The sequence below is a fragment of the Anarrhichthys ocellatus genome, unplaced genomic scaffold, assembly GCF_004355925.1.
Source record: "Anarrhichthys ocellatus isolate YVR2014 unplaced genomic scaffold, GSC_Weel_1.0 scaffold24, whole genome shotgun sequence".
NCBI classification, from domain to species: domain Eukaryota; kingdom Metazoa; phylum Chordata; class Actinopteri; order Perciformes; family Anarhichadidae; genus Anarrhichthys; species Anarrhichthys ocellatus.
The window spans coordinates 2809514-2820472 of record NW_022280054.1 but is presented as its reverse complement, the minus strand read 5'-3'; the positions used below and the strand labels follow the sequence as shown (position 1 = coordinate 2820472).

The 10959-nt window shown below is 39.7% G+C and overlaps 1 protein-coding gene across 3 annotated transcripts in view; it reads right to left on the bottom strand.

Annotated features, from left to right (window-relative positions):
• The window catches only part of grik4 (glutamate receptor, ionotropic, kainate 4), a 254553-nt gene extending 244022 nt beyond the window's left edge, over positions 1 to 10531 (bottom strand). For all 3 annotated transcript variants that reach the window (XM_031860591.1, XM_031860593.1, XM_031860592.1), the window contains exon 1: positions 9735 to 10531. The gene's annotated coding sequence lies outside the window, so the exon portion shown is untranslated. The remainder of the gene's footprint in view (positions 1 to 9734) is intronic.
• Positions 10532 to 10959: the final 428 nt, after the last annotated feature.

Below are 10959 nucleotides of genomic sequence, written 5' to 3'. Positions count from 1 at the left end.
ATACATATATATACATACATATATATACATACATATATATACATACATATATATACATACATATATATACATATATACATATACATACATACATATATATACATATATACATATACATACATACATATATATACATATATACATATATATACATACATATACATACATATATACATATATATATACATACATATACATACATATATACATATATATATACATATATATATATATATATACATATATATACATACATATACATACATATACATACATATATATACATACATATATATACATATACATACACATACATACATGGTGTGTCCATCTAGGTTCTCTCTTGACAGCATGTAGGCCAGAATCCCCGCATGTGCTTTATCTATGACAGCCTGCCTGGCACATATTCTACCTCTCGTTTATCACTGTCTAAACAGTTGACAAGTAGTGCTGTGGATATGGATCATCTCGGACAGTCAGATGAACCCTTGCAGATGTAATATCATGTTTGCTCAGACTGGCTACTTATTCAAAATAGAGGCAGACAACTGTACTTGGCTTTCTATAACTTTTATTCTCTTTTGAGTGGACTTTTACAGTTTTTTTACTCTTTAGGTTTGATGTTGTAACAGACCAATAGAGAGCACGGCTCACTATTAATGACTATGACTGTTCAACAACGCAAACTACAACCTAAATAATAAACATTATTAATCTTCTTTAAAAAGGTAGAATTCATGGGTGAGCTGTTGTATTGGATTGCATGACATTTTACAAGTGTACCTAATAAAGTGGTCACTGAGCTTATATTGTACAGTCTTTGAAAATGTTTAAGTCTAAATACTTAGATGCTGAGTAACAATGAGGAATAATAGGTATTCAAGGTCTTGAATGAGAGATCTAAAATCATTGGGTATAACAGGAGCTAAGCTTACTCAAGCTGTTTCCACTTTATTTTCTACGTCATCTATCTTGATCACTTTTTTTCGCTATAAAATGTTTTCTTCACAGCAGTTCACAGGATGTTTTAAGACCTAATTAAAAGTTTCATTGCTCTTTCCTGCTTCAGTTTGAAAGTCCATCGAATGCAGATGAATACTACAGTAAATGCTTGCAGAATGTAACATAGTGTGAACTGACTTTGATCCCTGGAAAAGTACAGACAAATTGGGCTTTCCTGCAGTGCCTTGGCAGCAAGATTTAGGTCATACTTTTGCCATTCACACATAGCATTGGTATTGCAATTTTAACTATCTGACTAAATTTGAATAAAATTTGAATCTGACTAAATGTAAATCAATTTTTACCTAAATCAATTCTGATGCATGACAAAGTAATATCTCCTCATTTATCTCAGTCAAAATATTGTGCACACAAAATGCCAGAGGTAGTGAGAAATAACATCTCCAAATAGAAAGGTGCAATCAGTAGAGAGTGGATCTTTGCCAGGTGTGTCTGCAACAACCACTGTAGTGTGCGATTGAATGAATACAACCAGCGCTCTGAAGCATCGTCAGACTTCTTTCAAACTCAAAAACAGGTGGCGCTGTACCATTATACAAGTTGTCGTATAATACACTTCACGCAATCGTGCCAAAACTCACCATATCTATTCACCAAGCAGCCTGCCCGTCTAGCAGCAGCTGATAGGCGGTCAAGTACAGCAGTGTGTAAAGTTCCGCTTCTAGTGGTTGGTCAAATACACCAAAAAAAAAAAACAATAAAAGTAGGGCACAGAGCTCATGCAAGATTAGGGGTGGACAAAAACTGAGGTTCCTACTCGGTCACAGACGCGCACACACACACACACACACACACACACACACACACACACACACGCACACACAACAACCTTGCTTGTTGTGCAGAAACGATGTCAATGCCGCTGCTTGTGGCAATGATCTTATTGTTAAAAGAAAATCCAATAATAGTAGGCTACCAATACCAGTACCGTGAAAGGGACACCGATACCAACAGAGTATTTCATTCGATACCCATCACGTGAATGGATGTTGTGTTTGCCCAACTAATTGCCGCTTCTCTGCACAGCACTCAGGCTACATCCACATTAATATGTCTCAGTTTAAAACAGGGGTTTTAAAACGATCTACTTCCACACAGGCCTTTCAGCATCATGTTCGAAATTATTTCCGTCCAAACTAGCACGCCTGAAAACCAAATATCACATGACTATTCACGTACACTGGGCATGCAGGTGCCGGTGTAACAAGGAAGTAGATTGTTGTATTTTCTTTAACTAAGCAACCAGAGTAGTGCAGCACTCTTTAATAATAAAAGGTCGGGCTTGATACTTCAGATTTGCCTCTATAATCTTCTTCTATATACTCAAGACAAATTTCGTGTAAAAAAAAAAAAAAAAAAAAAAAACGTTTTATTTTTCAAACTTAGTTACAACACTGCAGGTCTCGCTCCATCTTTCTCACACAGACACACACACAGCGAACATCAAATGTACTTTAAAGTAACACTTACAAATCAAAGTATACTAGATTATGGGTCAATACATTTATATATTAATTAATTAATTAATTAATTAATTAATGTCCAAGCCATTTTGTTTTGGGGTGTTTAAAACTCTGGAGTAGTTTAGGCGCTAGATGTAAACGTAGCAAAAGATTTAAAATGGAAATTGCCGCTGATAATGCTGTCCACTCGCCCCATGTGGGGCCGCGTTATCACGGAAGTGTAACACTCACCCTTTCGGTTTGCCCCCACCAAGTTAAAACTGTTACCTCTGTCAGCACTGTTGCCGTTGTTAGCACTGCTCACGCTGTTGACACCGGTAGCAGCTAAGCCGCCGGGTCAGACAGATCCGTGTTCAGAGCGATGTGCAGGCAGCCAATCGTGGCTGTATGGATTGCAGCTGTTATCGTAGTGGGTTAATCACATGTTGCATTAAATCCATACAAAACAAATAGTATTTTTTTCCGCATCTGGGCACAAATAGGATTGAATACAGGTATTGTTTGACTGGGGAAATTTCAATACTAATATGTACAGTATGAGGAGTGGAAATAACAAGGTGGATACGTATACCTGGATCCATTAGCATGCTGTTAATCATGGGAAGGACATTTTTAGTGTAACCTTGAGCAAACAACTCCACCAGCTACAGTATATTAGCACAATGAATATGTTAAACATGACCTATGGAGGCAAGGAAGAAAACAGGAAGTCTACTCAGCAGACTGGAAAGAAATGGCATACGTTTTTTAAAAATTGCAATATTTAATGTACACTATGTGTAGCATGCTGCATTGGTAGCTGGTTAAATGAAAATGGAGTGATGCAGACCATGACAGCATTCCTTCCCACTCACAGGAGTCTGACAAGAGACTTCGTAAAATACCAGTGATTGTCACTGTCCCTCACTGTGAGTAGAGCATCTGATGATTAACCTTCGACACAATCAGCCAAGATCTCAGAAGGCAATGTCACACAAACCCTGAGAGTCTGGCAGTGTAGTCACTCATGTAACACACCTGTAAATTTATGGAAATGTAACACCCACATTTCTCTGATGCTCATGCCAAAGAAAACCACACAAAGCTCAAATGAAACCAATGATGTTATAGCAAAGGGAAAATATAGCTGATGTAGTCGATACCCCACTGTGACACCAAGGTCCACAAGCAGGCAACATACACCGGTTCACAAACTGTAAATGCCACGAATAATCAGGAAGACAGGCACTGAATGTATGCTAGAAGGCGAGGAATCAGAGGAGCTGGGGAAAATGTGTAAAGGAGAGCTGTGTATTTATGGAGAACCACAGTGCACATTCTTTTGTGAGGCAAACAGATCAATATTTGCCTTCCCAAACCTGTTCCACTACATCTGTACTAGTAATATAGTCGTAAACTACTCTGATGGAGAGTAGGGTGCCTCTGAGACCAAATCAGAAGACTCCTGGCTATTTCTTGTAGCCGAGCTAAGCACACGCCGCCCTGATGGTTGATGTACGCCGACGCTGTCATGTTGTCACCATGAGGTGTCTGTCTGTGTCCAGACAATTTATGTGGAGGAATGGGGGATTCTTCCATTTCCCCAACTACTACTTTTGACTGGCACATTCCACCCCCTCCAGAAAGGGACATGTCTGTACACCGATATGTGCGACGTAATTCTCCCAAGGAGAACCCCCAATGACAGAAAACAGGGTTTTTTTCCAGTATGCCAAGTCCGACTGCAGGGAGGAAAGGGTGGTCAGCATTCGCCTTTTGTGTCAAACTGGATTGAGGCAGAGGTCAACGAACCACCTCTGGATTTTTCTCATGTGGAGTCCCAAATGGACCATCACATGACTTGAGGACATCGTAGAGAGTTTAGTGCATCCAGCCCAGATGGAGACAGCTTTGCTCTCATGGCAACATGAAACGTCCATGATGAAAGGTAAGAACAGAAAGGGGAGCTGTAATGCGACACCGCTGCCGTCGACAAGGTAGGAGCAATGAAGAGTTTTGGTTCAGATAGAGCAGCTTACGTACTATTGTTGTTTTACCCTTAATCAGAAGTAACCTCGGCTACAGTACTTTGGTGCCACATTTTGCTCCGTGAGTCTGCTTTGTCGACGAGCCGTTTGCAGTGTGCATATGAGAGCAAAACATGCCCACTGTGCTTGCAGTGAGTGGAAGCAGAGCGCTGCTGCTCCCACTGCACATACACACTGTACTAATAAATTGGGCTACGGATGTTTTAAACAGCAGGGTATTGCGATACTTTTCTAGTGTTAGTATACCATGCAACACTCGCTGAACACATGCTTAGTAAAGTTTCGAACTGCCATAATTATTTCAGTGCACATGATTAATTATTTTGTACATCGAGATATATTTAATGGATGTTTCTCTGAAGGATGACAAAACAGGCTGCACTTATTACTAAAGCAAGACAATTTAAGATCCAACACTAAGAACAACAATATACGCCGCAAATTAAATATTTATGAGAATTACAAATCTTATCAGAACTGTGGTTCAGATGTATTGTGTATGATTAATAGCAGGCTTAGGTTTGCGCAAATGAGGTATTTACCCTTACTTTCTAAGTGTCATTTACTAGCAATCATGTAATAAAAACAGTATGAAGTAGAAGGAAACTGAATTATCATAATCAGAAATATTCATCTTTATAAAAATCTGTGTACTATCTTATTTTAGGGAAGAGCCAACCTGCAACATGAGTAATAGGGCGATGCGAAGAACATTTTTAATGATTGGTATGTGTATATACTGTATATATAAATATATATACACATATACACACACATACACACACACACCATATACTATATATATATATAGTAGAATTTTTAAATAATAAAGTACAGTATATACAATATAAAGCATAATCCACTTCCAGTCATTTGCTTATTGTAGGCTGTAAATCTATGCATATTACAGGAACTATACATCCAGGCAGGTTAATGTATGGGCTATTAACAAGTGAATTAAAATGACCAATACTCATTAAACAAAATAAGTAAAATCATAAAGATCTGTGTCTCTGCTGCAACAATAAACCATCATTGGCCCAAAATGTGCTGAAAAACTGGCCCTTGGTTGAACCTAACTGCCAACTACTGCTCCAGGTACGCCAGCTGTCAACAATGCCCCATTGTGCTCTGTTATCTGTGTAACCGTTTCATAACGCACAGTATTGCAAACAAGTGAACTCTGGAGCGCACAAACAAATAAACAGCAGCCAGGGAGTAAAGTGAGCAGCACCACTCCACCCATCTCAGTAATGGAGCCATGAAACAGAGGCACGCAATTCACACACAGGAACAGGAGTACATGGAAATGAAATTTGCACCAAATGGCATATAATCTACCAAACGTTGCACCTGCAGCACAAAAACTGAACAATTAAGCCTTACTAGTGCCACTAAAAATAGAAATCTGGCATATTGCGTAAAAATCCAGAAGACAAAAAGCCTGAACATCTGTAACAGAGACTTTACCTGTAGGCCTGTGCTAACTGAGCCCCTTTCATGCCTGAGAACAGGTCTGCTGGTCTGGGACTTGGACTAGCCCAGTCTGTGCTGTCCTCATGCTGAAGTTATGTCAAGCTGTGCTGAGCTGCTGCTGCTGCTCCACCCACTCTTTCTACAGTACTAAAAGCAAGTTAAACATTTTCTGTTGTGAGTGGATTGTTTGTTAAAAGTAATATCAACAGAATGCATTTAAAGATAATAGAAGGCACTACATGTCTTCAGCGAGTCAAATCAATTTAATTTATACAACTCAATGTCCAAAATCCGCCTCAAAGGGCTCTTAATAGAAAGCAATATGAATACATCGTGTTATCGGTTTAGTCTAAATAGGGCTGGGCAATATGTGCATTTCCTTTTTGCTTGAATTGTATCATATTAGTACAATCGAATAATTTAATCATCTTACAAATGTAATGTTCAAATAAGGACAAGAAATTGTAGTTGAACATTTGCTGTTGAAGTAATGCGCAACAGTAAGTCAGTTCATTGCATTCAAATCTGTTTGATCATGAATACAATTAATATCCTTCATAAAAGTTGAGCTCTCTCTCTCTCTCCTGCTTTGACTTCAGAAAAGGCAGCCAGGTGACTTATATTGATTAATAATACAGTGACACTACTACTAATAATAATGCATGTATATTACATAGTCATTACAAGTAAGTTTGTTCAGTCTAATTTATCTAAGCAAGTTGATGTAGTTGAATGGCTTATGACATGTCAACACCTTATTTCAAAGTGAATGCTTATAAATACTACATCTTGCTAGCTTTAGCTTTTAAATGCAGCCCAACCCAACATAGCCATGTTAACCTATGGAACAATCACTGCCTTCCTGCCCTTTTTTAAATGCCGTCTACAGTTTGTGAACTGGTGTATGTTGTCTGCTTGTGGACCTTGGTGTCCCATAGGGGCATAGACTACATCAGCTTCGCCCTTAACCAAATAGCGACAGGTCTTAGAGGGGCAAAGATTATACGAAATAAAACGCGTATTACATATCGTAACTCCAGATTCTATTCTATGAGCCCTCTAAACTCTGGGCCCTCCAGCTGAAGATGCTGGACTAAATTGAAAGCAGATCTGTGGTTGCACAGCCTTTATATGTCTCAAATGCCAACGTATGATAGGCCTGTGCAGGGCACAAGGACGCAAAAAAACTCTTCACGTCTGCACATGCGTGCAGGGTGGAACCCAGTAGCGACAGCTCTTGATGGCTACGATTATACTCATAGAATCTGGAGTTACAATATGCAGCTGACAAACTTTAGCCTGCAGGTGACGAACTGAAATAAACACCACTACTGGGGTAACAGACTTGGACATAAAACCTCACCGACGGTAGGCCTATGTACATATAACTTGTACTTTAATGTATATATGTACTAAAATGAAGCAGAAATTAGGTATATGCTAGTCTATTCTTCAACACAAGCAGGAAACTAAATTAAAGCGAACATGTCTTAATAATGCCTTGACCACCTGTCGGTCGTTTCAGTCGCATTAGTTGTCATTGTTTTTTTCCAATCAGTGAAAACACACTTTTATGGTGTGTTCAGACAACCTTGAATAAAACGGAAATATGGGGCTGGACTACACTACCCCTCCAGCCTGGATCATGTCCTAATCATGCACCCGACATGCATTTTATCAACGTCGATCACAAGCCTCAGTGATTGTTCATATTCTATTATCAGCCTGAGCAATTCAATAATATGATGACTGAAGTGATCTTGGTTCATTTCAGAACGGTTAAAGATGTAATTTGCTCAATGTTAGCTAATAGCCTTACATTACATAAAGAGATACAATTGACTTTCATACATGTAGAGTCCAAAACTTCATATAGGAAAGAACAGCTTGATTAAATTATCTTAACTCAAGGTCAACTTATCTTCTTTTTTTTTTTGTACCTTCCGTGGGATGAGTTTGGTCGGTTGTCATGGAGTGGCAGTTTAAGTTGTGGTGTAATAAGAAAGTAGTTTTATTCCTTTTTTTTTATTGAACCATCTGGCAGCAGCTGTAATTTGTGTAAATGATTGACCAGTAACAGCAAATTATTGTTAATTAGGTCATCCTAATGACTATTCCCCACATGTTGGTCGCCTACTGCTGGCTTTCACAACTCACTCTCTGCTTGGGAACAAAAACTCCAGAACTAGATTTACAAGACAATAAATTATTGATAGGCACCCAATCCATAATGGCATCTAGCCAAGCCAAGATGATCACCATTTCCAATTAATTAGTTGTCAAAAATGAAGTGTTCCTTTAGGGCATCAGCTGTAGCATTTGGCATCATATACTGCCTGAACCCAAATTGCCAAGCTGCAGATAAACTTATGAACATGAAATTGATTCTGTCGAGCAAATATCTGACTTATAACAAGACAGCCAGCAAAGCAGTTTGTGTTTATGGATGCAGTATTTATTCATTTTGGGATCAACACAAAGTACTTGAGCTTGCAGAAATGCAAGCATCAGCTGGCACCAATGTCGCACTAACAGGTGGTTACCATGGAGTTGCCAATAAAGTTCGCTGAAACTATTTTGCTGAAAAAACGAGAATAAGCAAAGTAAAAATAAAAAATGTTCACAAGAAAATAAATGATCAAATATAACAATCTTAAAGTCCAGGTAGAGGAAGCCAAACCCCAATAAAAATATCACATTCAAATAAAAATATCATTGATATTTGTAAATCAGAAACTATAATTGAGTCTTATTTGGTGTATATGTCATATTAACAAGGATAATTTGCACAGTTACGTTTTCAGCTGCAGTCTTTAATAAGCATCTGCTGAAAATAGCCCACATCTGCCGTTTTTCTTTTATGGCGATGACCATTTGCTGCCTGGCGGTCAAAAGCTGCCCACATTTTAATTCCCCACTGCGCTTCAATAACATGAAGTAATTGACACAATTAACAAAAAGGGGGTTTGTTTAGGTTGGCATCCACAGCAAAAAACCTGTGGATGCTAGTGTGGAGCCAAAAACAGACACTAAGTTGAACCACAAGGTGGTGCGAAATATTTGGTAATATGTTTCCCAAACCATCCTCTCACTAAATCTCACTACAAAACAGCACGTTCAGTTATTACATTATTTTAATGGTGGCCTAATAGCAAAAAATCCAATCAGTAAAAGTCCAAACTGAACGTACGTAAGGTGTTAAACCAACACTTAACCACAACGGCGATCGATGATTCCCTTAATGAATTTACACTTTATCTGTATCACTCCACTTAAACTGAACCCTTTATCACTGCAAGTAGTCCCATCGTCCGTCATGACTGAAACGTCCTCTGCCTCCTACCAATTAACGATACGACAGCCCTTATTGAGAGCCGCTATCTGAGCCGCTGCACGGGCTCCCGTCTCTGCTGCACGAGGACCCCTTTTCCGTTCAGCCCAACATGCAACAATTAGGCTACGGACGGAGTTTACCGACGCAACTGGCGAATACAACCACGCAGAAATCCCTCTGAGCGAGTGTTTGGAGTCCGAATCAGACCCGTTAAACATTTTCCATTAGCAAACACATAATCAGTGTCACAACTTCTGCTGCACGGTGAAGCATTAGCAAAAACACAGAGGCGGTGTAGTCAGTGACTGAGGCATCGCAGCCCCTCTCTTTGCCATATTGGTATTAAAGCCTTTAAGCTTTCAATAGGCTCTTTAATGCATTGCGTATTTTGACTTTAAAAACTTGTCTTACCTGGTTATCCAATGTTGTCCAGTTCTGAAATAAAATTATGTTAAGCTCTGGTTTGTTGCGAGCGTCTCCTGGCCGCAGAGATACGTCTCTTTGCAAGAAAAGCGTTATTGCAATGTAACTCAATTCCCCCCTGTATAGTTCTCTGGATGTTGCTCCGCGCCTCCCTCCACACACTGAGACTCATCGGGTAGGTATACGGGCAGATAAAGCGCGTTACCGAGAACATCAGCAGCAGTCCAGTTCCATTTGATCTTTAGATGACCAAATCATTTCTTGTTCAATGAGGCATTGGAGCGCCCGGTGAATAAAAAAAGCATCCACATCACAAACATTTGGAAAATAGACTACCCCCTCCGCACTTTATCCGCCGAAAAAAAAAAAAGCAGTCCTTGCCACACCGGCGGAGAGTTTTATTGTTTCCCCGTTTAGTCTTCACCCACTTACGTTGCCTTAAAATCTGACAGGCCTGCTGAACTGGGAGGTCTATATATAGTGTTCGCTTTAGTTAACGATGCCGGTGATGCTGCGTATCCTGCATCCCACTAACCAGTGAGAGAAGAGCGCAAAGAGAAAGCCAGGCAGTGATTTCGCGTAGTGCTGCGCGTGCTCCTACAAACAAACGGACCTGTGAAACACGCGCCGTACAAAAGCAAAAAAAAAAAAAAAAAGAAAACCTTTACATCTTTGTGTTATAGATGTAGTCCTGTACAGGCGGCTGTATCCACTGCGGTCCGGGTGGAGAGATGCAGAGCAGATCGAGGTGCAGGCGAAGTCTCGTCCTGTTTTCTTGGGTGCACACACACACACACTCACACTCACACGCGCACACACACACGCGCACAGTCAGAAGGGATCTTTTATTTTTGATGCCTTCCTTACAGCGCGGCTGACCAGACGTGAAAAGGGAGACGCTCCGGACTCTTGGGTCATTTATAGTAGCGTCAAAAACTCCGGAGCTTGTCGGAGCTGCGTTTCCTCAACATGTTAAAGCAGCCAGCACGGAAAAGCTAATCTGATCTAAAAAAAGAAAAACGAAAACTGACATTTTAACAATAATGGCTGTATACTGGAGGGTTCAGCAGTGGTAGATATATGAGATCATAGACTTTTTATCATGATGCAAAACAATCCCCAAAATATACGTCTTTGCACATATCACATCCTACCCGTTTACTGCACCCAAGGGCAGGTGAAAATGTTCACATGTTTGGTTTGTACATCTTTA